This window comes from Monodon monoceros, unplaced genomic scaffold (assembly GCF_005190385.1).
Source record: "Monodon monoceros isolate NGI ecotype Baffin Bay Population unplaced genomic scaffold, NGI_Narwhal_1 Super_Scaffold_14, whole genome shotgun sequence".
Taxonomy (NCBI): Eukaryota; Metazoa; Chordata; class Mammalia; order Artiodactyla; family Monodontidae; genus Monodon; species Monodon monoceros.
Genome location: NW_021703770.1, coordinates 33,108,034 through 33,134,732, shown reverse-complemented (window position 1 = coordinate 33,134,732; position 26,699 = coordinate 33,108,034). Strand labels below are relative to the sequence as shown.

Sequence of the window (26,699 nt, the reverse complement as noted above, 5' to 3'; positions counted from 1 at the left end):
ATTACCATCCTTAGGAAAGTTATAATTCTTATTATAATTAATTTTTGATATTCTGACTTTATACATTTTTCAAGAAGTGAGTCTGCCACTAAGAGATGGATCCATTTTCGATATGCTGATGAAATCAGGATTCTGAATCTGCCAGGTTGAGTACCAGACCCTGGACTGGCAAACTCACCGAGGGAAGAACTTAGGAGACTGAGTACTGGTCTTCCCAATTACTCCCTAAGACACATAGTCACAGGATAAATGACAGGGAGCCGCAAGCCACCTGAGGATTCAGAGGAGGGTTCTTGGACATCATAACATCTGAGTTGTATCTTAAAGGCTGAGTGAGAGTTTGCAGGTAAAGAGAGGTGGGCAGGGAGGTCCCAGCATAATCCAGGGCACAGAGAAGAGAATGAGCAAGTGTAAGTTGTGGGGTAGCTGGAGAAATAGAGGGGTCAAATAAAGGAGAGCCTCAAGTCTAATGGGCAGGAGGGAGTCATTCGAGTTTTTTAAGCAAGAGGATGACAGGGCAAATTTGGATTTATCACTCCTGCTCTAGGAGAATATGAATATGAAATCTATCAGTAGAATATGGTTTTAAGAAGCAGCTCGTCCAGAGGCAATTAAGAGGTCATGGCCCAGAAGAAAGATAGTTCTGAATTCTTACAGTGGAATTGAAACATTTCAGAAGCAAACACCAACGGGATTTAGTATTTGGACATTCAACGTCAAAAGGAAGAATCAGGGAGACAGGAGCCTAAGAGAATATCCAGGTTCTGGTTTGGGTGTCTGAGTGGATGGCAGTGCCAAGCACTCATATATGGAATAGAGGTGGGAGCATCCCAGGGTTTGTTTCATAGAATCTAGTGGGTGAGGGATTAAGTGGGGTGAAAATAATGAGGTTAGTTTTGAAAATGTTCATAGTGAGGTATCCGCGGGATCTCCAAGTAGAGATACTCAGCATTTAGTAATATATAGTTTCTGGGTACTCAGAGAGGAGGTCAGTGCTAGACGTAAAGATGTGAAAGTTCTCCACAGAGGTGGTATTTAAAGCCTGAAACTGGATGAAGTTGCCCAAGCAAGACAAAGAAGGACTAGGGTCCAAGGGAAAATCCTTGGGAGCAACTTTTAGTGGGTAGGCAGAGGAAGAACCCATGCAGAGGAACAAAAGCCCTGATACCAAAGAGGAGAAGCAGAATGGAAGAGTTTCAGGAGCCAAGGGAACCGTTTGGAGGCGCGGCAACTCCCAAGAGAGATCCAGGAACTAAGGACTTAAAAGTATCTCCTGGGGGGCTTCCCTGGTGGCGCAGTGGTTAAGAATCTGCCTGCCAATGCAGGGGACACGGGTTCGAGTCCTGGTCCGGGAAGATCCCACATGCCGTGGAGCAACTAAGCCCGTGTGCCGTAACTACTGAGCCTGAGCTCTAGAGCCCGTGAGCCACAACCACTGAGCCTGTGAGCCACAACTACTGAAGCCCACGCCCCTAGAGCCCGTGCTCCGCAACAAGAGAAGCCACCGCAATGAGAAGCCCGCGCACAGCAACGAAGAGAAGCCACTGCTCGCTGCAACTAGAGAAAGCCTGCGGGCAGCAGCAAAGACCCAACAAAAGGGAGTCTTCAGTAGCCCCAGGGGTGTGGCAGGAGTGAATGGAAGTGGAGGAGGGGAGGACAGTGAGCGTGGATCGTTTGTTCATAAGGCTGGCTGAGCTTCTTAATCCTGAGATGCTGGTGTAGACCACAGTCATTTTGTTGGACCCCCTTTCCTTTCTGCTTTCCCTCTTGCCTAAGAGTCAAGTGATTGGGAACAAGAACCCTAAAGCAAATAAAAACCCCTGAGGCCAATACTGGTAGAGGATTCAGGGGTGTTCTCTTTCCCCAAAATCAGTCCACTTAACCTTCTCCATCTTTTGCTTCCCTCCACTGGTGGATAATGGATTCCAGTCTCCCATGCCAACAGAGACCCCTCTCATGGGGGAGCAGCAACCCACTGGGCTCCGCAGAAGTGATTACAGCTCTCAGGGACCCAACATGGCAGGAAGGAGAGAAAGACCATCTGTCAACCCTCAGAATCAGCATGCTTTCCTGAGCCCCTTTCCCTTTAGTTAGTGCCCCTGCTCTGATTTCCTCATACCTTACCCAGCCCCTCAATTTCCAGTGTCTAGAGAGCCACCATATTATGGAGTATCAGATTCCCAATTCCCATGGGACCCAGGCTCGTTCTGGAGGAGAAACTGAGGATGTGACTTGGGACTTATTTAACGTGCATTCCTCTAACCTCCAGGGGAAGGGGGAGCCCTAGGATGTCCTTCCCTCCCAGGTCAAACTTGAACTCAGTTAAAATGGTGTGTATGACCCTTCTGAAGGAAGGCTGGTCTTTCGCCTGGAATCTCTTAAAAGCAGGGAAGGATGAGGAGGAATTGGGCCCCTTCTCTTCATCACTGTTTGGTCCTTCTTGCCCTACTCCAGGCCTCAGCCGGATCCAAAGGCTTCCTCATTTACCATCAACATGGAAGCCAGGCCTGTAAGGAGGAGGGAGGCCTACTTAGCCTTGAGCAGACCCTGGCAGTTCTGTTCCAGCCAGAGTGATCTGACCAGTCACCTGGGCTCTTCTTTAAGTTTATTAAAACTTTTCATTAAAAAAAAAAAAAAAAGCTTGTTAGAAGAGAGGCAAAAGAGTAGGAGTTAGTGGAGGGCACAAGATTCACTGATGGACCTTTTGTCTTAGCATAAAAGGCTTGAGGAAGCTTGAGAACAGAGCCAATGGGCAAGAGACACTCAAGATATAGGAGAGAAAAAGTTAATGATAGAAGAAGATGTTGGAGGAGACAGGATGAGGGATGCAATGGGATCACCTGTGGAGGATCTGACCCCAAACGGGAAGATAGAGACTCATCCTCGGAGACCAGCAGGTGCTGACGCTACATAGAGTCAGATGGGGCCAGTCACGTAAGACACTCTTGGGCGAGGTCATCTAAATTTTCAGTGGATCCTAAGTTTTTTAACAAACCAGGGAATGTCTACCTGGTGAGAGCCCATCTGCACATATCATTTCATTTCATCCTCACAACAGCCCTATGAGGTAGATACTGTTCTGATTTTACACTAGAGGAAAGAACCTCAGGGAAGTTAAGCAACATGGCCCAGGTCACACAGTTCACAGGAAGCAGACGCGGGCTCTGAATCCAGGCCTGTCTAGCACATGTTCTTTGTGTAACTCCACATTGCACCATGCTGCTTAGGGCAGATGAGAGGGCGCTGTGCTGTCCCAGAAGGCCAGCGAACCTTTTCATCTCGGAAATCACTACATGGGTGTTATCTGCCTAGGTGTGGAGCTTGTCCTAGATTCCAGACTTCCTAGTTTGTCTGGAAATCTGTTCAACTACAGTAAACAGCATAGGCCCACCTGGGACCTTGAAGAATCAGGTGATAGCCTGGTAAGAATTTGAATTAAAAGTCAGCAAACAGCAGATGCAAACCATTATATACAGAATGGATAAACAACAAGGACCTACTGTACAGCACAGGGAACTATATTTAATATCTTGTAATAAACCGTAATGGAAAAGAATATGAAAAAGAATATATATGTGTGTGTGTATATATATATATATATAACTGAATAACTTTGCTGTACACCAGAAACTAACATAACATTGTAAATCAACTATACTTCAATAAAATACATTTAAAAAAGAAAAAAAGAATCAGCGGACTTCCCTGGTGGCGCAGTGGTTAAGAATCTGCCTGCCAATGCAGGGGACACAGGTTCGAGCCCTGGTCCGGGAAGATCCCACATGCCGCGGAGCAACTAAGCCCGTGCGCCACAACTACTGAGCCTGCTCTCTAGAGCCCGTGAGCCACAACCATTGAGCCTGTGAGCCACAACTACTGAAGCCCACGCCCCTAGAGCCCGTGCTCCGCAACAAGAGAAGCCACCACAATGAGAAGCCCGCACACCACAAAGAAGAGTAGCCCCCGCTCGCCGCAACTAGAGAAAGCCCGCACGCGGCAACGAAGACCCACCGCAGCCAAAAAAATCAAAAATAATAATAATAAATAAATAAATTACATAGTTATTTAAAAAAAAAAGAATCGGCAAACAGTATCCTGATTTTGTGTCTGATGTTCATTACATAGTGTCTTTGTGATCATCAAAAATGTAGGAAGGGCTGGAGAAAATATTTGCAGTCCCTAAGTTTCTTAACCGGTAACCTTATCTAAATCCTGTGAATTAAGTAACCGTCTATCAGATGGTCAAAGTGGTTGCATCTAGGACAAGGGACCTAGGAGACCGCCCAGGGCCTATGTACATACATTACTGAATCAAATACGTTCAAAATCATCCCTCTTTAGGATGGCATAAGCTGACTTATCAAATGCCAAGTAGTCAGGTAACTTCCCAAAGGCAGGCCTTTTGCTGCACTAGTTCTCCCTGAGCACAGTTACCATGAGAGGAGCCAGATGCCACGTGGGTCCCTGTGCTCCACTGCCCACAGCGTGCAGGGCCTTTGGACCTGCATTCAGAGGCCCCCCATAGCACCCTCTGCCAAAAACCTCTCTCTCATTGCATCAGCGCATCCCATGCGGAGTGGTAGGGAAAGGTGGGCTAAGCAAGGAGTCTCTCTTTTGGAACCCTGTGTGTTCTGAGAATTAACACCAGCAGGAGGAACAGGTCCCTAGGCTGACACGGTTGGTATATAAACTTTCTCCTGGAGTTGGGCTAGAGATCAAATTGATGAGGGGGACATGCAGGAATTTAGTGAGAAGAAAGAGTAAGGATACTACGAAGAAAGGTTTTAAAGAAAGTGTCTCGAAATACCAAAAAAGATGGTTAAAAGTAGGTTGGGACCAGTCTGTAGACTTGTGAACCTCCCCGAATCTCCCACCTTTTCCATAAAGCCTCTCAGAATTGGCCAGAGAAAAGAATTGTGCTTTCCTGTGCCTTGATGAGTCTAGACTTGGAATTACATTAGTTACTTTCCCCATAAACTCTAAAATATTGGGCATGCCTTATGTGCTGGACTCTGTTCTAGGTTTTTAGGAATACCAGGGTGAATAAGGAAGACAAGGTTGGTCCTCTTTCTAATGCAAGCAGTTAGAAAATATCAGGTGTTATGAACATGCCATCAGAGTGATGAGCTAGAGGCGAGTGGCAGGCTACTCTTTTTTTTTTTTTTTTTTTTTGCGGTACGCGGGCCTCTCACTGCTGCGGCCTCTCCCGTTGCGGAGCACAGGCTCCGGATGCGCAGGCCCAGCGGCCATGGCACACGGGCCCAGCCGCTCCGCAGCACGCGGGATCCCCCCCGACCGGGGCACGAACCCACGTCCGCTGCATCGGCAGGCGGACTCCCAACCACTGCGCCACCAGGGAAGCCCAGGCAGGCTACTTTAGATGAAGATAGTCATACAAGGCCTCTCTGAAGTTTAAGCTGAGACCTGAATGAGAGGGAAGAAGTGGACTTTGGGGGCAGAGGGAACGGCAAAGGCAAGCTCTCCTAAGCTGAGAAACATAAAGAACAATGTGGTCAGAGTGAAGTGAGCAAGGGGAAGAGGTGGGGAAGAGGTGTAGAAGAGGAGGTTGGAGAGATAGGCTGTAGCTGGGGTGGGGAGCCTGGATTTTATTGTAAGGGTAATGGCGAGCTATTGAAGGTTCTAGGCAGAGGACATACATGATCCTATTTATGAGGCAAAAGCTCTCTTTGGCTATGATGTGGAGAAGAGATTACACACGGCAGAGAATGGAATCAGAGAAGTCAGGAGGTAATTACAGAATAATTCAGGTGATAGGCTTGAACCAAGGTGGAGATAAAGGTGGAAGAGGAGAAATGATGAGATTCTGAATATGTTTTGGAGACAGAGTCAACCCAGCTTCCTGATAAGTTAGGTGCAGGAGATAAGAGAAAGGAATCAGGGATCATTTTGAGGTTTGGAACAGGGCAACTATGAACTCTTCCTTATTTCCTACTGCTAATACATATCTTAAGAAAAAACTTAACATTTTAAATTATAAAAGCAATATACATTTCTGTAGAATATACAAGAAATAAAATTAAGAAATAGAAAAATTCATCAGCCTATAATTCATAGGTAGCTACTATTCATCTTTTGGTTCATTTACTTCTAATCTTTTCTCATTTTTATAAGGAAAACACTTTCCAGGTAATAAAATTATACATATTAATTAGAAACAATACAGAAAAAAGTAAACATAGAAATTAAAATCACCCAAGTATAACCAGAATTAATATTTTTATGAATGATATACGCATATGTATTCAACTAATTTTGAACATTCTCAACACATGGCTTGTATTTTGCTTTTTTAAAAAAAATTTGCCATGGGGACTTCCCTGGCGGTCCAGTGGTTAAGACTTCGCCTTCCAATGCAGGGGGTGCGGGTTCAATCCCTGGTTGGGGAGCTAAGACCCCACATGCCTTGCGGCCAAAACATAAAACAGAAGCAATATGGTAACAAATTCAATAAAGACTTCAAAAAAAAATTTGCCATGAACTTTAACTCATTATCATCATAATTGTTTTAAAATATTATTTTATTGGTTTGTAGGCACTTATCCCTGATCCCTATGAAACTGTCGCAACAGCTCTGCCTTACGAAAGGTCCCAGGTTGCTACATTTTAGAATTTTGCCTTCACATTAACCTCTGCCCCCCACTGCCCCAATCCCCCAAGTTAGAATCTTATAGTTGCCCAGAGGTCCCTAAGCTGAGGCAGGGTCTTCTCAATGACTTGTCTCAGCCCCCTCGTGCCACCGCCTACCATCACTGCCACCAAGAAGCAGCGCCCTTGCTGGTGGCCTGCCTGGCATCATCTTTTGCAACACGAAAGGAAAACATACCTGAATGTATTTCAGGTGAATCACTGCATGACTCCCCCGCCCCCCACCGCCGCCCCCGCTCTCCCCGGGGGTAACCTATTTTCCAGGAATGAATTCCAGGTGGCTAGTTTCGAGGCCCTCCCTCCCCAAACTCCTGGGACCATCTGCTATGGCACAGGCAGAGTCACCAGGCATAGCCACTTGGATCGTCACCCCTCCCTCCAAGAGGACGTGTGTGTTTTCTCCCTGGTCTCAAGCCTGGCTCTGAGCTGCTTTCTGAACTGCTCTCACATCTACCCTGCTTCTAAGCCTGCCCTCCCTGTGTGAATCTCCCCACCTTCAATCAGGCAGGAGACATAAGGCTGGTATCACTTGCTCATTTGGAGGAGGTAGATAAGAAAGCCCAGTGCCACCTGGAGAGAGGTACTCAGAGCCTGCTTCTTGATTGATTGATTGAAAGATACACCCTTTTCATTTACATCCCTATAGTTAGTTTCTTACCATAGGCAGATACTGCCATAGTTATTATCCCAAAGAGAATTTGGTTTACTTTTAAACCATAGATGAATCTGAGTTTTATCATCATCAGGGTCTGAGCAACTGCCACAGGTAAACATACTTCAACTGCATAAACCTGAACTGGTGCAGAGTGGAAAGCTGAAGGATCATAATGCTTTATATTTGTAGCACACGATGCATGTTTCCACGCTCTCCCAAATTATCACATTGGCTTGTTACAACAACAACGTGTTGAGACAGGCAGAGTTGATATTTGTATTTCCACTTTATAGGCTTAGTTCATCAAACATTTATTGATTCCTTTTTATATACCTGGCCCTATGCTGGGTACCGGTGATACTGAGAGGAAGATAATACAGTTTCTATCCTCAAATTGCTCACAATCTGGCCGGAGACACAGATATAGCAAGTAACTAAAGTATGTGTGGTGAGCATTATGCATTTTGTAGGAACAAAATGTTATAGGTGCCAAGAGGAAAGAGTAAAGCAGGGAGTGGGGAGAAGCAAACGTCACCGAGTGCCTATTAAGTGCCCGGTATTGGGCTAGGGCCTTGCTACTCAAAGTGTGGTCCACGGACCACCAGCAGCTACATCCCCTGGGTGCTTGTTCAAAATGCAGAATCTCAGGCCCTACTCCAGACCCACTGATTCAGAATCTGCATTTTAACAAGATGTTCAGGACATCTCTATGCCCATTAAAGGTTGAAGAGCACTGGGCTAGGTGATTTACAGATTTTATTTAATTCACAGCCCAGCGAGGTAGTTTTTATTAGCCCTGTATTACCTATGATAGGAGATGGAGTTACAGAATTCTGCCTAAGTCTCACAGCTATGTCATGGAGCTGGAATTTGAACTAGGCCTACCCTGTGATGTTTCTTACTCTCTAGGGGTTTCAGAAAGGCCTCACGGACAAGATGATGTTTGTGCTGGACCTGGAAGGACCTCACTGGGAGGAGGGAGGGCCTTCCAGTCAAAATGCCACTTGAGTGAATACTTGGTATGGCAATGGAGTAGGGCCTGTAGTGGGGAGTGTGGGAACTAAGGTGAGCAAAGAAGATTGGAATCAAATTATCCAGGGCCATTCATGCCACCCTAAGGAACTTGAATCTATCCCATGAGTAGGTTTTGCAACCTGCTGTGGAATTGTGATTGTGGAGAGACTGCTTGTGTCAGAAGCCCAGCCTCGCCACTCACTAGTTCTATAACTTCAGGCAGGGTCGCTGGTGGGGTTCTCTGAGATGTACTTGGGAGTGAAAAATGGCTATTAGAAATCAAGGCCTGGGAGGAAGAGGGAAGAAACAGGGTTGGGCAGAGGAGGAAATCAAAGAGTGGCCCAAAAAAGTCTCGGCCAACCTGACAGGGGAGCTAAGGAAGATGGCCAATCCAAGTCGTCCTGTATCAGGTCGAAACGGCCAGGGCTTTATCCCTCACCTCGCCCAGGCACCAGATGCCCAGGCAGGGCATGACCTCAGGTGATGGGGATCTCTATGGCTGGGGCAGACCCTGAAGGAGGAAGCTGTCTGCTGACAGCTAGACAGTATGTCCTCCTCCCTGGAGGGGCTCTGAGCAGGGCACCGTCAGGGTCTGCCACAAACAGTTTCCTTACTTCTGTGTCTCTGTCCCTTCACTGGCAAAATGGAAATATTAGTAGTCGATCCCCCACGGGGCAATTATATGCCTGGCGTATAATTCCAGGGATGCTAGTTATTATTATTATCTGCCTTGACAAGATATTCACTGTCTACTTTCTCCCTTGGAGCACTTGGAGTTTGAAAATCTCTCACTGTGGCCTGAGGAATAAGAGGATCCTGCCCAATTCCCAGTTTGCCTGGATTTCTGCCCCTTTCTCACAATGTTCCAGGTCTCATCATTTGTCAGGATATCCTGGTTGAGGTAACCTGTGCTAGGCAAAAGGCAAGATTTGAGAAATTTAAAATGGGAATGCCAAGTCAGATCAGTGGTTTGAAAATATCATGTAAGTTGAATCATAAAGGATGGACTACAGGGTGCATTTTGGGGATATAGGCTAAGCTTCTGTACCATAGAGACTCAAAATAAGACCCAAACAGAAGAGTTTCCTTCTTTCTTATGTAACAGTCTAAAAATGAGTGGTCAAGGGCCACAAAAATGGCACTATTCCATGAGGCCACTTGGGGACTGAGATTCCTTTTAATCTTGTTTCTCTACTATCCCCCAAGACAGTGGTTCTTAAAGTGTAGTCCCTGGGCCAGCAGCGTCAGAATCACCTGGGAACTTTATTAGAAATGCATATGGTGGACTTACCTGGTGGCGCAGGGGTTAAGAATCCACCTGCCAATGCAGGGGACACGGGTTCGAGCCCTGGTCCGGGAATATCCCACATGCCGCAGAGCAACTAAGCCCGTGTGTCACAACTACTGAGACTGCACTCTAGAGCCCACGAGCCACAACTACTGAGCCCGCGTGCCACGACTACTGAAGCCCGCGCGCTTGAAGCTCCGCCACAAGAGAAGCCACTGCAGTGAGAAGGCTGCGCACCGCAACGAAGAGTAGCCCCTTCTCACGGCAACTAGAGAAAGCCCGCGGGCAGCAACAAAGACCCAACACGGCCAAAAATAAATAAATAAATAAATAAGTTAATTAATTACAAAAAAAAAAAAAAAGGAAATGTATATGGTAGGGCCCGGCAATCTGTGTTTTAGCAAGCCCTCCGGGTGATTCTGAGGCACACCCAAGTTTGAGAAACACTCACCTAAGATTTTTTTCCTCATCTATCAGGTCAAAACTGTGGGATGAGCCTGCGGAAAGGTGGAAAAAAAGCAAAAAGAGGGCAAACTATTTCCTTTTCAAAGAAAGTGCCTGGAAGGTGAATGCATAACTTCCTCTGACATCCTATTGGCTGATACCTAGTCATGTGTCCATGTGTCCACCTAACTATGAGGGACCCTGGGAAATGTAGGCTCTAACTGGGCAGTCTGTGTCCAGCTAAAACTTGCAGTTCTGTACTAAAAGAAACATCAGGGAATGAATACTGGCAGAAAATTAGTAGCCTCCATCACTACTGCAACAGGACAGGCAAAAAGGTGAGGGGAACTACTCCTATTAAAGTCGTGGTTATGTATTGGAGAGGAAGGGGTGTATTTGGGAAGTAGGTCCTGTTTTGATCCTATGGTGAGGGAAAGGAAGGAGAAGTGACAACTCCTGCATTTCTAGGTGGGTAGATGGTGATGGTGTTGCCTGGGGTAGAGATTCTAGGGGAAGAGAAAAGAAAGGAGAATATGAAATTTGACATTAGACATAATGAATTTGAGCTGACCGAGCAATGTCCAGGTAGAAATATGCAGATCTGTAGGCAGCTGGAAACACTTGTTCAAGGACCCTGAGAAAGGTTGGTGCTAGAGGTAGAGACTGGCAAACGCCATGGTGATGGGAGCTTGGGCGTGAACTGGATTGCCCAGCGTGTGACACAGGAAGGGGCACTAAGGCGGGGGGACACTGATATTCAAGGTGAGTGCCGGAAGACAGGCTCATGAAGAGTGGTCACTGTGATACTGGGGCCAAGACAAGGGGATTAGAGAACTCAGTGGAGGAAGGAAGGCACCTTAAGGTCAGGGTGGTACCAGTGTCAAATGCTGCAGTGGTGACATATGGGACAAATCCTCAGAAGTGGTCTTTGGTGGCAGATCAGAAAAGCTGCGACTCAGACAGCTCAGGAGACATGCCGAAGGTTCCACAGCTAGTAGGCCGCAGAGCCAGCCAGCATGTCTTCTGGCTCTAGCCTTCCCCTTACAAGGTGTTGAGGCAGCCATTGCTGCCCTCCTCCTAACACTATCTGTGCAGGAGGCCTTAGCGTTCTCCCGACACTGAGCTGGGGTATAGAAGCTGACTTCTGGTTTGTGGCTCTCTAGCCGTCTGTAGGACTGGTTTCCAAAACTGTCATGGTTCTTTCTGCCTCCCATTGGCTTGCACTGACCCACCCCGAGTCTAATTGTGACACCAGGCTGGGCTTTATGGGCTTCCCTTTCCTCCTAAGCCTTCCACAGTCATGTCGCCTTTGTCCTTGTGTCATGCCTCACCCTGCATCCCAGCTTCAGAGCAATGTGAAACAGTTGTTGTCACACCCTTACCTACCATGCTCTGTCAGCCCAGTGCGAAAGAGGAGCTTGATAGCTAAAAAGGAGGACTCAAGTTCAAATCCACTGCACAGCGGATCCTACCTTCCATGCATTTTCAAGTGCAAACGTCTTGACTTGCTGAAAATGCTGGACACCTCTGTCAAGGACAAACCCCACCAATGTGACCTTATTCACTGCAGGTTGATCATAAACTTGGCACCATGCAAGGTTGCTTATCTCCAAAGTGTTCAATTTTTTTATCCTATGTTCCTAAGTGTTTGATAATTGTGTATCAGGGTACTTTCAAGGCAGCTGAATTCTATGGCAGCTTTCAGCATCCTGCTTCTGGTGAATGTTATTGCCTGTTGGAAGGACTTTGCAGCTACAGGCAGACTCCCACCATCCACCGACGGGCTCGTTATCAATCCATAGTTGTGTGCTGACTGCAAAGTGGTCCCAGGTTTTTGCATATATTGTGAGATCACTATGGGAACACAGTCATTATGATACAGCAGTTCCTGTCTTGAGTACTTTAGATAGCTTTCTTTTATGGTTTTCTTTCCTATTGATATGAAAGAGATTCTTGATAACCAAAGATAAATATATCCACAAATTTCAGGTTCCTTGTTTCATATATGAGCATGACTTCGAAACTGAATGAGCCCAGATCTGTGACGCAACTGTGTATTCTCGTAGCAGGTGAGTCACACAGGACTCCATCAACTCTGACATGTTGGATGACCTTGAGAATTCAGTGATTTCCTATGACGTAGAACAAACCAGGTTATTAGCTGCCAGCAGAAACCAGGCATAAATACTGCTAGTAAATACTACTACTGGTTCTAAAGTATATACCTTATCAGTTCATACTTCACTTTTTGCTCTTACCACCAAAGTCCAAGCTATCATGACACAATCACTAACCTGGGCTGTTAACCTGTCTCTCTGCTTTCATTCTGACCCCCTCCATCCATTTTCCACAATGAAGCTGGAGTCATCTTGTATGTAAAATGTATTATGTCACTCGTCTGCTTAAAACTCATCTGCGTTCCATCTCATCTCAGAATAAAGTCCAAGATTAACACCACGGTCTATGAGGCCCTATGTGATCTGACTGCTGCCTGACTCTCCCATCTCATATCATACCACTCTCTTCCCCTTTGTAATAATCTGTCTACATTGTCTCTCCTCCACCTCGTAATGATCTATCCACACTGGCTTTCCTGTTTCTTGCCCATAGGACCACCAGGTACAGACGTGCAGGTTGTGTACTGCATAACTCTGGGAGGGGCATTCGGTAGGCTGCAGGGTGCATGATGGACCCGGAAATGCACAGCATGGTGGTCCAGCTCGCACACACCAAGATTTCAGCATTTGCTGGTCATTTTGCCCAGTACATCCATCAGGTTCTTTGAACAGCTGGCTCCTTCTTGCCATCCATTCAACAAATATTCCACAAAGCACTATTCTCTACCAGGCAGAACTGGTTACATAATTTGCAGGGCCCAGTGCAAAATGAAAATCAGGGCCTCTTATTCCAAAATTATTCAGAATTTCAAGATGGTAACAGTAGAGCATTAAACCAAGCAGAGGCCCTTCTGAGTATGGGGCCCTCTGTGGCCACACAGGTCTCGCCCCCATGAAGTTGGCACTGGCCTCGGTCTCAGTTTAAATGTCACTTTCCCGGGGGGCCCTTCCCAACCACCCAAGCCAAAGGAGCCTTCTGATACTGTGCAAAGGCGAGCAAAGGACTCCCTTTCCTTTCCAGGTAAAATCACAGCATTTTGAATTACTGATGAAACAAGAATCCTGGGTTCCACTCGCACTGTGTTTTTAGGTTGAACATCCAATCAACCTAAAAGGTTTTGTGTTTCACTTTAATGAAGGTTTGGACGGGTTCTCATTTTTCTATAAATCGGCCCTGAAGGAGCTGACGGGCCTCATAGGCCAAGGAGAACTTTGCTGTACAAAGATCAAAAAGGACCCATTATAACATTAAAAATTTGAAAAGGATACTATGATTGGATTTTTTTTCTAATAGAAAACAACAATGCCCATTTTATGGAGCTAATGATTTCATGTGTAGTAATAAACTCAACGGTATTTTAAGGTTTAATAGAAATTGCACAGTTACTAATTGGCTAGCATATATTTCCCCCTGCCTTTGGAAATTAAAGTTTTTGCTTTTGATGAAATAACAATTATTTAAGTACAATTTCATCCTTGAAAAGGCAAAGTTTTGTTGTTTTGTAGCACTGTGATATTTCTTATATAACATATGGTTAGTTCAGAATAGACACTGCTATCACTCATAAGACATTTATAAATAATTGATTATAAAGTTCCACATATGGTATTTGACTCCGAAAAAAAGGGTGCATAGAACAGCTTCTTTATAAGATCTTCTCATCTTGTTATGGTTTCTCTCCTACTCCTGGGAATCTAATACTCTCAGCCTAATAACAGGAGAAGCAAAAAGTTCAAGGCTCTGTGACAGTGAGATAAGGCAAGAACATGTAATTTTCAGAGAGACTGCCATTCCTGCCACCATCCTCTGGCTAGGCAATGCCATCTGGGGGTTTCAGATACGGTTTTCTGTAGTGGATTACCCTTGGGTTACTGCCAGGAGCAAAGCAGTTGTAAAAATGCAACTTCCTAAAAGAGAGAGAGAGAAAAAAAAAACCTAAGAACGATATGCGTTTACATTTGTGTAAGACAAAGAATGAAAGTAAAAGCTAACCATGCATAAGGTACCTCACTCAAGAAGTCTAGTCCTAGACTGAATTATGAAGGAAAGAAACCCTGACTTCCTGCCTTCTTGCCCCATTTGCTCTCAGAAAAGTAGCTGATAAACTAATTTACACTAAGGTGTAAATGACTAATAAATATTCATGGATTATCTTTCGCAGGAGTATTTGCTTTAGAGCAGGGAAAAAAGAGTCTTTGCCCAAGAGCTGAAAGTTTTAGTGGTAGAATTTCAGCAGAGCCCAAAACTCATCCACAAATTGTTCCATCTTAAGAGAAGAGAGAGTTGTCTGTACTTACTAGTCCTTTTTATCTTCTCTCATTTCTCTCTCTCTCTCTCAACTTTTTGTATTTGTTTTGGAATAATTTCAGGTTTACAGAAAAGTTGCAAAGATAATACAGAGAGTTCCCATGTATCTCTCACCCAGTTACTCCCAATGTTAACATTTTATATTACTATGGTACGTTTGTCAAAATAAAGAAACTAACATTAGAACATTCTTATTCGCTGCACTCCAGACTTTGTTAGGGTTTCATCAGTTTTTCCACTAACGTACTTTTTCTGTTTGCTCCAATCCAGGACACCACACTGCATGTAGCCCATTCTTTTTTATTCCCAGTCTGATCTTTTATCCCCAGAATTCCACATGTAAGTCTGGTTACGTTACTTCTTTATTCAAACACCCTGATGGCTTCCTTCTCACTCAAAGCAGAATCCAAAGCCATTACCAAGACTACAAGGCACTACATGATCTGCTCCCTCCTCCAACTCTCTGTCTTAACTGCCCACCAGCTCTCTCTCATTTATCCCATTCCAGCCACCCTTGCCTCCTCTTCCTTCCACCTACCAAGCGTGTTTTGCCTCAGGGGCTTGTACTCGCTATGGCCTCTACTTGGAATGTTTTGCCCCTGGGTATCTTCCTGGCTTGTCAGGAAGGGATGTAAGGTTGAATGAGCAGGGTGGGGTGGCCAACTCCTCCAGGTTTGCCAGGGACTATCCTGATTTTAAAACTGAAAAGCTGGGCATCCCTGGTGGCTCAGTGGTTAAGAATCCGTCTGCCAATGCAGGGGACACTGGTTCGAGCCCTGGTCCAGTTAGATCCCACGTGCCGCTAAGCCTGTGTGCCACAATTACTGAAGCCCGCGTGCCTAGAGCCCGTGCTCCGCAACAAGAGAAGCCACCGCAATGAGAAGCCTGCGCACCCCAATGATGAGTAGCCCCCGCTCTCGGCAACTAGAGAAAGCCCGCGTGCCGCAACGAAGACCCAATGCAGGGTAGGGTCAAAGCTATTTGTGAAGACAAATAGCTTTTTTTTGTAAGGTGTACAAAAACTTTTTTTAAAAACCCTGAAAAGCCATGTACCCTGGGAACCCCCTCAGTTCCTGGCAAACTAGGACAGCTGGTCACCTAGCAGGGGTAGGTTTGTGTAGGGGATTTGCTAACATTTAATATGGAGGTTAGAGAAGACGTCATGGACAAGGGGACATTTGGGCGAAGGCTTGATGGAGGCGAGGGACTGAGTTTGCCATTCCTTATTGTTGTATGGTTCCTGGGGCCTGTCTACAGATCCCACTGAGCACAGATAAAGAAAACCTCAACGGTTGTCAAAAAATACATTAAAAATTTTTTTCTTAAATGATACAAATGAACTTATTACAAAATTTATTACTTATTTACAAAAATTTGTGGCTACCAGAGGAGAAGGGGAGGGGGGGAGGGATAAATTAGGAGTTTGGGATTAACAGATATAAACACCACTATATACAAAATAGATAATCAACAAGAACCTACTGTATAGCATAGGGAACTATCTTCAATATCTTGTAATAACCTATAATAGAAAAGAATCTGAAAAAGAATATATATCACATGTATATCATATATATATATAACTGAATCACTTTGCCGTACACCAGAAACTAACACAATATTGTAAATCAACTATGCTTCCATTTAAAAACAAAAAGAAAAAAATGTTTTTTCCTTCCATTTTTCTTGAGATATAATTGACAAATGGCACCGTATAGTGCAAGGTGTACAGCATATGATTTGACTTACATACATCATGAAATGATGGTACAAAATTCCAGGTGTAAGATAAATAATTACTAGGGGTGTAATGTACAACATGATTAATATAATGAACACTGCTGTATCTTATATATGAAATTCGTTAACAGAATAAATCCTAAGAGTTCTCATCACAAGGAAAAATATTCTTTTTCTTTTATTTTGTATCTATAGGAATGATGGATGTTCACTGAACTTATTGTGGTAATCATTTAAAATGTTGTTTTTAATGATTGCGCTCTCAGATTTTATAAGATCTACAATGAGTAGCCAAGGAGGCTTTGGAGCCCAGCAAATATGGAGTCTTGGCTCTGCTATGTGACGTTGAACAAGTTATTTCATTTCTCAAAGCCTGATTTTTCTCACTTGTGAAATGAGGGTTATAAAAACCTCAAGGGTTATTGTAAAGATTAAAAGAGTTAATATGTATAAGGTGCTTTGAACCATTCTGGCAGATAAACACTCAATTACAATCCATTATTGTTGTTCTTTTCTCCCCATGTTTTCGGTGGGGCATCGATACTCAATGTAAGTGCTGTTGTGTGCAGGACACAGGGATTTAGTCAAGGGCTATGGAAAAGGAGTTAGGGAGAAAGAAGGCCATAAAGAAGGGGATCACAAAAGATGAGTTAATTCAGGTACTTATTTTTAAATGATTTTTGAGATAATTGCAAAAATTTACATGCAGGTATAAGGAATAATTCAGAGACATCGGATATACCCTTCACTCAGCTTCCCTCAGCAGTAGCATCTCACATTACTATAGCACAATATCACAACCAGGAAATGCATAGTAGGTACTTCTCATTCTGTTACTGAAACTAAGACCGTCATCTTCATGGAATTGAACAACCAGTGCTTCCTCCTTGAGGGTGGAGAGCCGGGGGCCGAGGAGTGTAGGCCCATGGTCCTTATCATGTCAATGATGGACCATTGCAGTGGGCGCATCACCTTGCTCTCTGCTCCAATCCACTGTAAACCACAGCCTGTGCTTCTGATAGGATCACTTCTTAGCAGTGTTCTCTTTGGCTTTAAGCACAGTCAAACTTACGGCTTACTGAATGCTTATTATGGCCGCAGGCTCTGTGCTAAATATTTTTCATGCATTATCTCCATCTTTACAACAGCCCTAGGTGATAATATTGTCCCCATTTCATAGATGATGAAACTGAGGTCTTGTAATGGTTAAGCAGCTTGCCCAGGTCATGTGTCTAGGAAGTAGGAGAGTTGGGATTAAAATGCAGACCACCTGATTCCAAAGCTATTCTCACCAACCCACACGCTCCTCACATTCATGGCAGAGTACAGAGGAGGGGACGGGATTGCCGGGTGTTCTCTTGCCTTCCTCAGTGAATTCACAATTGAGTTGGGGTGGGGCAGAATAGAAAAACATAAATGATAGTACAAGGCAGTATATGTAAAGCACTGATCCAGGGTGATCTAGGCACCCAGGGGCAGGGCAGCTGGGAAAGGCCTTCTGAAGGAAGCGAGGGGAAATGGGCTGGGCCTTGTGAAGACGCCTTGTCTGGCAGAGCTCACACTTATGACAGTCATGTCTGGTTTCACCCCACCTTCCCCTGTCTCCCTGCTGACCTTAACCAAATGGACCTGTGGTAGACTTACTTCAGAATACATAATAATCCTAAGAGCTGGCGCGTACGGTGTGCTCGCATTGGGCTAGTCACTGTTTTAAGTGCCTTATGTATGGGAACTCATTTAATCTTCACACGAACCCAGAGCATAGGTACTACTATTAGCCCCATTTTACAGACGAGGCTATTGAGGCACAGAGAGGTCAAGTAACTTGCCCAAGGTCACCCAGTTAGTAAGTGAAAGCCAGGATCTGAACCCAGGCAGTTTGGGTCTAGACTCCCCACTTTGGAGTCTACTCCCGCCCTCTACTTTGCAAGTCCTTTGTACACATCACTATAAAATCTCACCCAGTCAAAACTCAAGTGAAATAGCACAACAGCCATCACCCAAAGGGGAGCAAGCACTTTCTGAGCAACAAACTTCTGTGACTGGCCCTGGGCCCAGGGATTCACATTTCATTTTCACTACAGTCCTGCAAGGTTTGTATACATGAGGAAATTAAGCTTCAGAGATATTAAGTAACGTGTTCAAAGGCTGAGATTCCCACCCGAAACCTATGTCCTCCTCTGTATGTAGCTCATGTTTCAAATCCCTCTTTCTCTGAGGCCTTCCTCTTCCCATCACCCAGCAGCCACGCATCAGGCCCTGCTCCGCGCTGGCCACACACATTCTGCACCTATTTAGAAATTTGCACACATGGCCTTAATGGTTTTCTCAGCAATACTCCTCCCCAGGCAAGAGTGGCCCAAGTGTCAGGAGACACGGGGCCTGCTTTGTAGGGCTTATAACATCCTAAGATTCCAGATCTGGAAAGTACCCAGAGATAATCAGACCCACTACTCACCCCAGGGAGGGTCTCCTTCTACAGTGATCCCTGATCATTTATTCATTCAGCAATAAATTCATTCAGCCTACTACGTGCCAAGCATGTCCTGAGTGATAAGGATATGGCAACAAACAGGACAGGCAAATCCCTCATCTCCAGGAAGTTCCATTCCGGTTGGGGGAGACTGCCAAGAAACATGATTAAAAAGTAGAATATATAAGATGTTGCTATATGGTACGGAGAAAAAATTTTTAAATAAAAATTAAAGTATGGAAGGGGAAGGTAAAGAATGGGGTGAGTGAGTGTGTGTGTGTGTGTGTGTGTGTGTGTGTGTGTGTGTGACGGACAGACAGACAGACAGAGAGGCAGAGAGAAAGAGAGAGAAAGAGTGAGCTTGGGTTGGCCAGGGGTAACCTCTCTGAGGAGGATTTCTCCCTCAAAGTCCGTCAGCCACTATTTGCTTGAATACGTCCGCTACAGAAAAGTCATTCCCTAAAAGGCACTCGTTCCGCTTTAAGCAAGCTCTGCTTGTTCTGCAGTTTATCGTATCTTCTCCCAGTGACTTCTGTTCTTCATCCTGAGTTCTGCCTTCAGTAGCTGTACCCAGCAAGCCTAACGCCCTCTCCCAGGGCAGACCACCCTCCACCTGTTGGAGGACATCTGTTTCCTTTCAGTAGCTCCCCATAACCCTAGCAGCCTCAGTTCTTTCAGCTGGTTCCTGAATGACATGGTTTCAATACCTGTCACCCTGGTGGCTGCCCTCCTTTGAATGCCCTTTATCTCAAGAACAGAACATTTCCCTCTATGGTGAGTTGATCAGTGCAGAATATTCTAGGTTACTGCTCCCTGGATATAGACCCAGTACTACACAAAAACAAAATGAAACATGTTTTTAAGCTTTATGCTAATCAGAGCTCAGTCTCCACTGGGGGAAGCCAGTCTAGAATCGTCAGAACCTGGAAGCTAGGAGGCCAGTAGAGGGGAAGCCTCATTCAGAGTTAACTCTTATTTTATACACAATTCAAAGAAACCTCATTGTCTGGTCTTCTAGCCCATAAACACTTAGAAGGAATAACTCGAAGGAAAACATGCATTTTGAAAGGCAAGCTCATTGTAAGAGCCAGGAATGGCATCTGATAACTCCACAGGTGAAGAGCAGACAAGACTATAAAAAGCTGTCCAAAAAGGTCAAGAAGAGGAACATGGAGGCATTTGCCCAACATTCTACAAAAGTTTGTGGGAGGTTCATTGCACCATTCACAGCTTAGTGAACAAATGTCTCCATTCTTGGTGTTGATCCTGTGGCAGCATCGAACCAGTGAAGTTGTTCCTAAAGGCAGAGAGGGATGCAATGTCTTTAAGACATGTTCTGTATTTTTAAGGAATTAAAATTTTCAATTACTTTTATGGTAAAATTTTTCTGATTTGGAGAATCTCACTCACTAGCAGGGTCTGAAAAATAAGGATTTCTGTGTTAATAGCCTCTTGAAATCCGAGTTCCCTCTGAGAGTGGCTCCAGCAACTTCAGAGCTTATAAATACCCTAAATGTACCCTTCAGTCCGTTAGCCTTCAATCTAGGAGTTGAAAGAAGGGATATTTTTCTCAGTATCACTGAGCTCTAAAATAGGAACTTAAGAGAAAACAACTATAGTGGCCACGTTTGAGAGAAAGAGGCAGAGATGGAGAGGGTCTGGCTTTACTTCGGAGCAGCCCCAGTTTGGGCCGGTTATATAGATACACAAAAAAGAAGTTTATCAGTGCAAAATGGAACTGTCAAGATTGTTAAGTGATGGCTAATAATCAGGGTTCAAAAGTTGCATGGGGAAGGGGAGATGAAGGAGAGGGAGGAAAGAAAATATTCCCCAGACAGTCCTGCTTTTGTTTATCTCCCTTTCAGCCCAAATGATGCTGCCTTTGCCTCCTGATGTATGTTAGGAGACACAGCTCTCAACTTACACATTGATTTTGGATCTCACCGAAATGCGGGCCCAGTTTCTGTGGTATAGGAGAATCATTACTTGAAAGGTTTCAGACTTTGCTGATCCCATGAAATGAGAGGCTGAGTTTTAGTATCATTCTCATTATTGTATCATTAATATCATTCTAGAGTCTCAAAAGCTGGAAAACCCAGACACCTGCTTATTGCAAGATGCTGGCTACTCTATATCCAATGTAAATTCCCCATGTTTTCCCCTGAGTATTTATCATACCAACTTGACTTTCCAAGTACTTAATTTGTATTTGTAAGCTATTTTCTTTTTTTATTCCATGAATGGAGTTAACAACTGGACTGTAGTAGGAGAAAAGGACTTCTGTTTTGTTTAGAATTGGCAAGTAGGTGTCATTTTGCAAGTCAGTTCTGGTAGATTTGATGGAAAAGCCATGTTCTGAAGAATACTGAAACTGCTTCCAAGTTCAGGAGGGAAGAGTTCAGAGATCCATTAGCAATGTCTGCTCCAACACAGGACTGGGAGTATAGCATGCCTGTCGAATATTTGTTATCGGTGGCTTAGTTCAACAAATACTGAACGTCAAGTAGTGTGCAAAGTGCAGGATTTTGTTTGTTTTATATTGTTTTTGTTTTAAATAAGGAAGACATTGTTCCTTTATTTAATGTAATAAATGGTGGACACATGACCAAACAACTAAACTCCAGTGTGGAATACGCAGTAATGAAAGCATATCGAGGTCCAGAGGGTCAGAGAGGAAGAAGTGGGATGACGTATCCAGGAAGTGGTCTAGAAGAAGGCCTGACATCAGCAATTTCAGAAAGCCGGACGGCCTCAGCTTTGGTCTGAATTCATCCCTTCTCACCTCAACCACTAACAAATGGCAGAGCACCAGTACATGACCAGTTTCTGGGCAGATTTCCCGTAGGGATTTTAATAAATAGCTCATATAACTCTTCTCTCTGTCATCCACAGCCTCATCTCATTCTCAGGAAATCCTGGCTGGATGCCCCAAGTGTATAGCGAACCAGCCTGTGGACATCTGAAGGGGCCAAGGCAGGACTGCATAGAGAGCACTCTAATGGGCTCAGGCTTTCAAAGCACACATGCTAACAATGACAGAAATGGCCCAGAACCAAGGACAATTTTTTTTTCTCAAGGGCAATTTTTTTAAAAATGCATACGCTTTATGAGTAGTGTCAGAAAGGTCAAAAATCCAGAATAATCCAAGGTTTATGAAAAGTGCTAAACAAAAGGGCTATTTATAAGTTTGTTTGGACCAAAGCCACCAAGTAAGACTAATTTTGGAGGAGAGATGGATAATGCTAACATATACAAGAACATGATAAGAAAAAAATCATAATTACAAAATTATTTTCCATCCTTTTCCTCTGTATAAGGTGTTTCCCACAGGTGGTGCATCAAACTCACCTAGAGTGTTTGTAAAAATGTATATTCCCGGGCCCCATTTCAGACCTACTAAGCCTAAATCTCTGGAAGCAGGTTGGAGATGTGCGTTTCTAACAGCTCTCCCTCCTCCAAGTGATTCACATGTACTCTAAAGGTTTAAAATCACTACCCTTAAGGACAGAATGACAAGGGCTATAAGGCAATGAAATCCAAGATAAATGAGAAGGTGGTGAGAGTCCCGGCTGCTTCAAATGTGTTTAATTCTGCAACTCCTATGAAATACATCCAGGATAATAAAATAACCTGCAGATGCGATGATACAAACATCAACATCAGTCTTTAAGAAATCTTGGGAATGGCACGATCCCTAGAAGGTGGAGACAGGCAAATATTGGTTGCCATTACATGGTAAAAGGGGAAATTCAATAAAATACAAAATTGTCAGCTGTATATGGATTCCCAGTGTTCCTAAACACTTAAAAGTAGAGTGTTGATCATTAACAGTCAGCCTGGAGTCATCACAAATAAATCTATACATGTCTTTTATTTTAAGCTGCAACAAACCCTTGTTGAAAAGTCATTATAAATTATAAATAAAAACTGCATACTAAACGGATCTCATTTTTTTGATAAGTCTGTTAGAACAGCAGAATGATGAAGTTAGTTTATGCTGAGTTTTTCTTAGGCATTTGACAAAGTGTCTCATGATATGTATTGAACAAGATGGAGAAATCTGAGAAAATTGATAGGACTGACCATTAATATTTATTGAGAGCCTACTTTATGAACTAAGCCTACTAAGTGTTTTGTAAGTACTAATTAACTTAAACATCTACCCATTCCTATAAAGTAAAAAGAAGTGTCCCATTTTACAGATGAGGAAACTAAGCAGAGATTCATCAGGTAACTTGCCCAGGGTCATATAGCAAGGATATGGTGGGGCTAGGGTTGAAAGGTCAACTCTGAGATCAAAGCTTGGGTGCCTACCAACTGCACTATCTCTCAGATGCATGGAGTTGCAGCTGGGTAAAATGCTATGTCCAGAAAGAGTCAATCTGTGGTTCATGCCAACCTGAGGGAATCACTAATGACTGCCATGGCTCTACAAAGTTGTCCCAGGACTGCTCAATATTTTTATTAGTGACTTGGATAAAAATATAGAGGTTCGGCTTATCAAATTTACACATGGCATAAAGCTAGAGGGAGGGATAGCTAAAACTGTAAATAAGAGAATAATGATCCAGAATGATCTTGGCAGATGAGAACAGACCAGAGCCAAAAAGACAAAATTTTTAAAGGACCATGGTAAAATCCTATACTCTGATTACAAAAGAAAGTATGATCAGGAACACCCAGCTTAAGTGCGTAAGATAAAACCTAGGAAATTAATTAGATCTATTGATACAGTCAGTCTCCTATGGATTCGTTCAAAGTGATAAATATGCAATGACAACAAAATGACCTCATGTACTTTGTCTAACTGGCTCCCTGACCCACACCCCTCCCAAGCTGAAACACCATATTTCATCTAATTTGAGAGGCCATTGATTGCAAGATGCACAAGTGGCTTCGTACCACTGAGAAAGGAGGAGGGAATGCCATCAATTAAACTAGGACACAATGCTTTCATATTACTTAGCATTTTATTTTATAATGATTGAAGGAACTTTTTAAACTTTACTAGCTCTTTGAGGAAGATGCAGTGGCTGTGGCACCTCCTGACCTTCAGCTGTTAGCTCGTGTGCAGGAACAGTTAGTGAGGAAGTTTTTAAGGATACTGGAAAGACACGCTCGGAGCCAAAGAGAGGGATTCATAGAATCGGAGTCGCATTAACCAGCTGCAATGGAAACGAAACCCCTGCAGAAGGTGTGAGCATCTTTATTAGAGGCACAAAGGAAAAGAACGTCAAAGTGAAAGGCCTTGGTGTCCCACTAAGACCCTGAGAATTACTACAAGAAAAATTCCTTGTGCTGAAGGTCCTAGGACTTGGGATTGTTTTCAGAAGAGAGTCCAGGGAATTCCTGGGCGGTCCAGTGGTTAGGACTCTATGCTTTCACTGCTGAGCGCCCGGGTTCAATCCCTAGTAGGGGAACTAAGATCCCACAAGCCACTCAGCCAAAAACAAGCAAACAAACAAAAGATGAGAGTCCAGAGTGATCATTGATTTGCACAGCTCTTCTGAGATTGTTCAACAGATTACTTCAATCAATACAGAGCCAGGAGTATAGGTTGAAGTCACCATTGCTGGTGTTTAAATTAGCTATTTTAATTAATTGCTAAAAGAAGTTTAATAGACATAGATTTTATCACATCAATTGTGCACAATATGAAAGGAACACATAAGAGAAATAAATAAAGTATTAAAGTTAAAGTATTCCCCAGACTTCTCATTCAGAGTCCAGTCTTCGAAGTCCAGTCACTTCAGACTTGGGTATATATGTCCTGTTTTTCCAAACACAATCATCCTCTGTGCCAGCAGGGGTGTCAGTTATGCAGGATTTCTTTAAACAGTTCTTTGGGGCCTTCCCTGGTGGCACAGTGGTTAAGAATCGCCTGCCAATGCAGGGGACATGGGTTCGACCTCTGATCCAGGAAGATCCCACATCCCGTGGAGCAACTAAGCCCATGTGCCACAACTACTGAGCCCACGTGCCACAACTACTGAAGCCTGTGCGCCTACAGCCTGTGCTCCGCAACAAGAGAAGCCACAGCAATGAGAAGCCTGCGCACCGCAATGAAGACCCCCGCTCTCCGCGACTAGAGAAAGCCTGCGAACATAAACGAAGAGCCAACGCAGCCCAAAATAAATAAAAATTTTTTTTAAAAAAAGGTCTTTGGAGGATTTTTTTTTCCAAGCCAATGACTCCAGCACCTACCCCCAAGTTTTAATACAGCTGCTTTCTTGATTCTTTTCAGAAGGTGTCAACAGAAGAGTCCAGAAAACAACCAAGATTATATTCCTTCCTGAAATGGTCCTTAAATGGTTTGTTGAATGAAAAGTTGATGAGTTGCAGTTGTCCATTTGTACCATTAGAAATATAAAGCAGGTTGGCACAAATGCAGGTGGCCACTGCTACATATAGTCTGTCACCTGGCCAACAAAAATTATCAGACACCACTGATCAGAAGAGGCATCCTAATCTCAGAGACGTTAAATGTGAAAAGATGTGTATCTAAGAATCAATCACATCCAATAATTATGTTCTACTTGCAGGCTGAACCCAATCCAAACTTTGGAATCTATGCTGTTCCATGACAAAGGAGGTTCAAGAGACTCTTACATTCAAAGATTTAATAGTCACAGTTCTGTTTACTGGGTGTAATGTAATCGAATCATCCATAATTTTGCTGGGAGAAGTATTTGAATCCTCAGCTTCCAGTTTGGGGCAGGAGTCAGTTGCCCAGCTGGAGAACGACTTTGGCTAATTGACATCTAGTAGCCCCACCTCAATGCATCTTCCTGGTTCTTTAAGTCTCATGGAATGGTTAGCTGTCATCACACACTCATCAACTACTTTTCCTAAAATAGCAGTCATGAAGTTGGGGATTTCCAAACAACATAGAACGCTAATTTTATAAATATTATAGAGAAAAGCATAAAAATTGAACTCAGGCTAAGTTGAGTTCAATTATGACACTCACTAGATGTAAGATCTTGGCTGAGTTTGCATTTCTAAGCTTCAATGTCCTTATTAGTAAAATAGAGGTTGCCATAATTCTGATTATTAAATAAGATAATGTATGTAAAATGCTGAATACCATGTCTGGCACACACAGTAAATGAACAATAAATGGTGCACCAGAACAAAGTGCAGATGGATCAAAAATTTAAATGTAGGGCTTCCCTGGTGGCGCAGTGGTTGAGAGTCCGCCTGCCGATGCAGGGGACACGGGTTCGTGCCCCAGTCCGGGAAGATCCCACATGCTGCGGAGCGGCTGGGCCCGTGAGCCATGGCCGCTGAGCCTGCGCGTCCAGAGCCTGTGCTCCGCAACGGGAGAGGCCACAACAGTGAGAGGCCCACGTACCACCAAAAAAAAATAAATAAATAAATGTAAAAAGTGAAATAATAAAAATAGTTGAACATGACATGGGAGATTATTTTTATAATAACAGAACGGAGGTCTTCCCTGGTGGCGCGGTGGTTGAGAGTCCGCCTGCCGATGCAGGGGACACGGGTTCGTGCCCCGGTCTGGGAGGATCCCACATGCCGCGGAGCAGCTAGGCCCGTGAGCCATGGCCACTGAGCCTGCATGTCCGGAGCCTGTGCTCCACAACAGTGAGAGGCCTGCATACCGCAAAAACAAACAAACAAACAAACAAAACCAAAACAACAAGAAAAATGTGCTGAGACTAGATATCAATTGCAGGAAAAAAACTGTGAAAAATACAAACACATGGAGGCTAAACAATACACTACTGAATAATCAAGAGATTGCTGAGGAAATCAAAAATACTGAGAAACAAATGACAATGAAAACACGATGACCCAAAACCTATGGGATGCAGCAAAACCAGTTCTAAGAGGGAAGCTTATAGTAATACAATCCTAGCTCAAGAAACAAAAGAGCTTCCCTGGTGGCACAGTGGTTGGGAATCTGCCTGCCAATGCAGGGGACACAGGTTTGAGCCCTGCTCCAGGACGATCCCACATGGCATGGAGCAACT

General features: G+C 44.0%; 1 pseudogene; it reads left to right on the top strand.

Annotated features, from left to right (window-relative positions):
• Positions 1-12,078: 12,078 nt before the first annotated feature.
• On the top strand, positions 12,079-24,288 carry LOC114895322 (annotated as a pseudogene).
• The last annotated feature ends 2,411 nt before the right edge of the window (positions 24,289-26,699 follow it).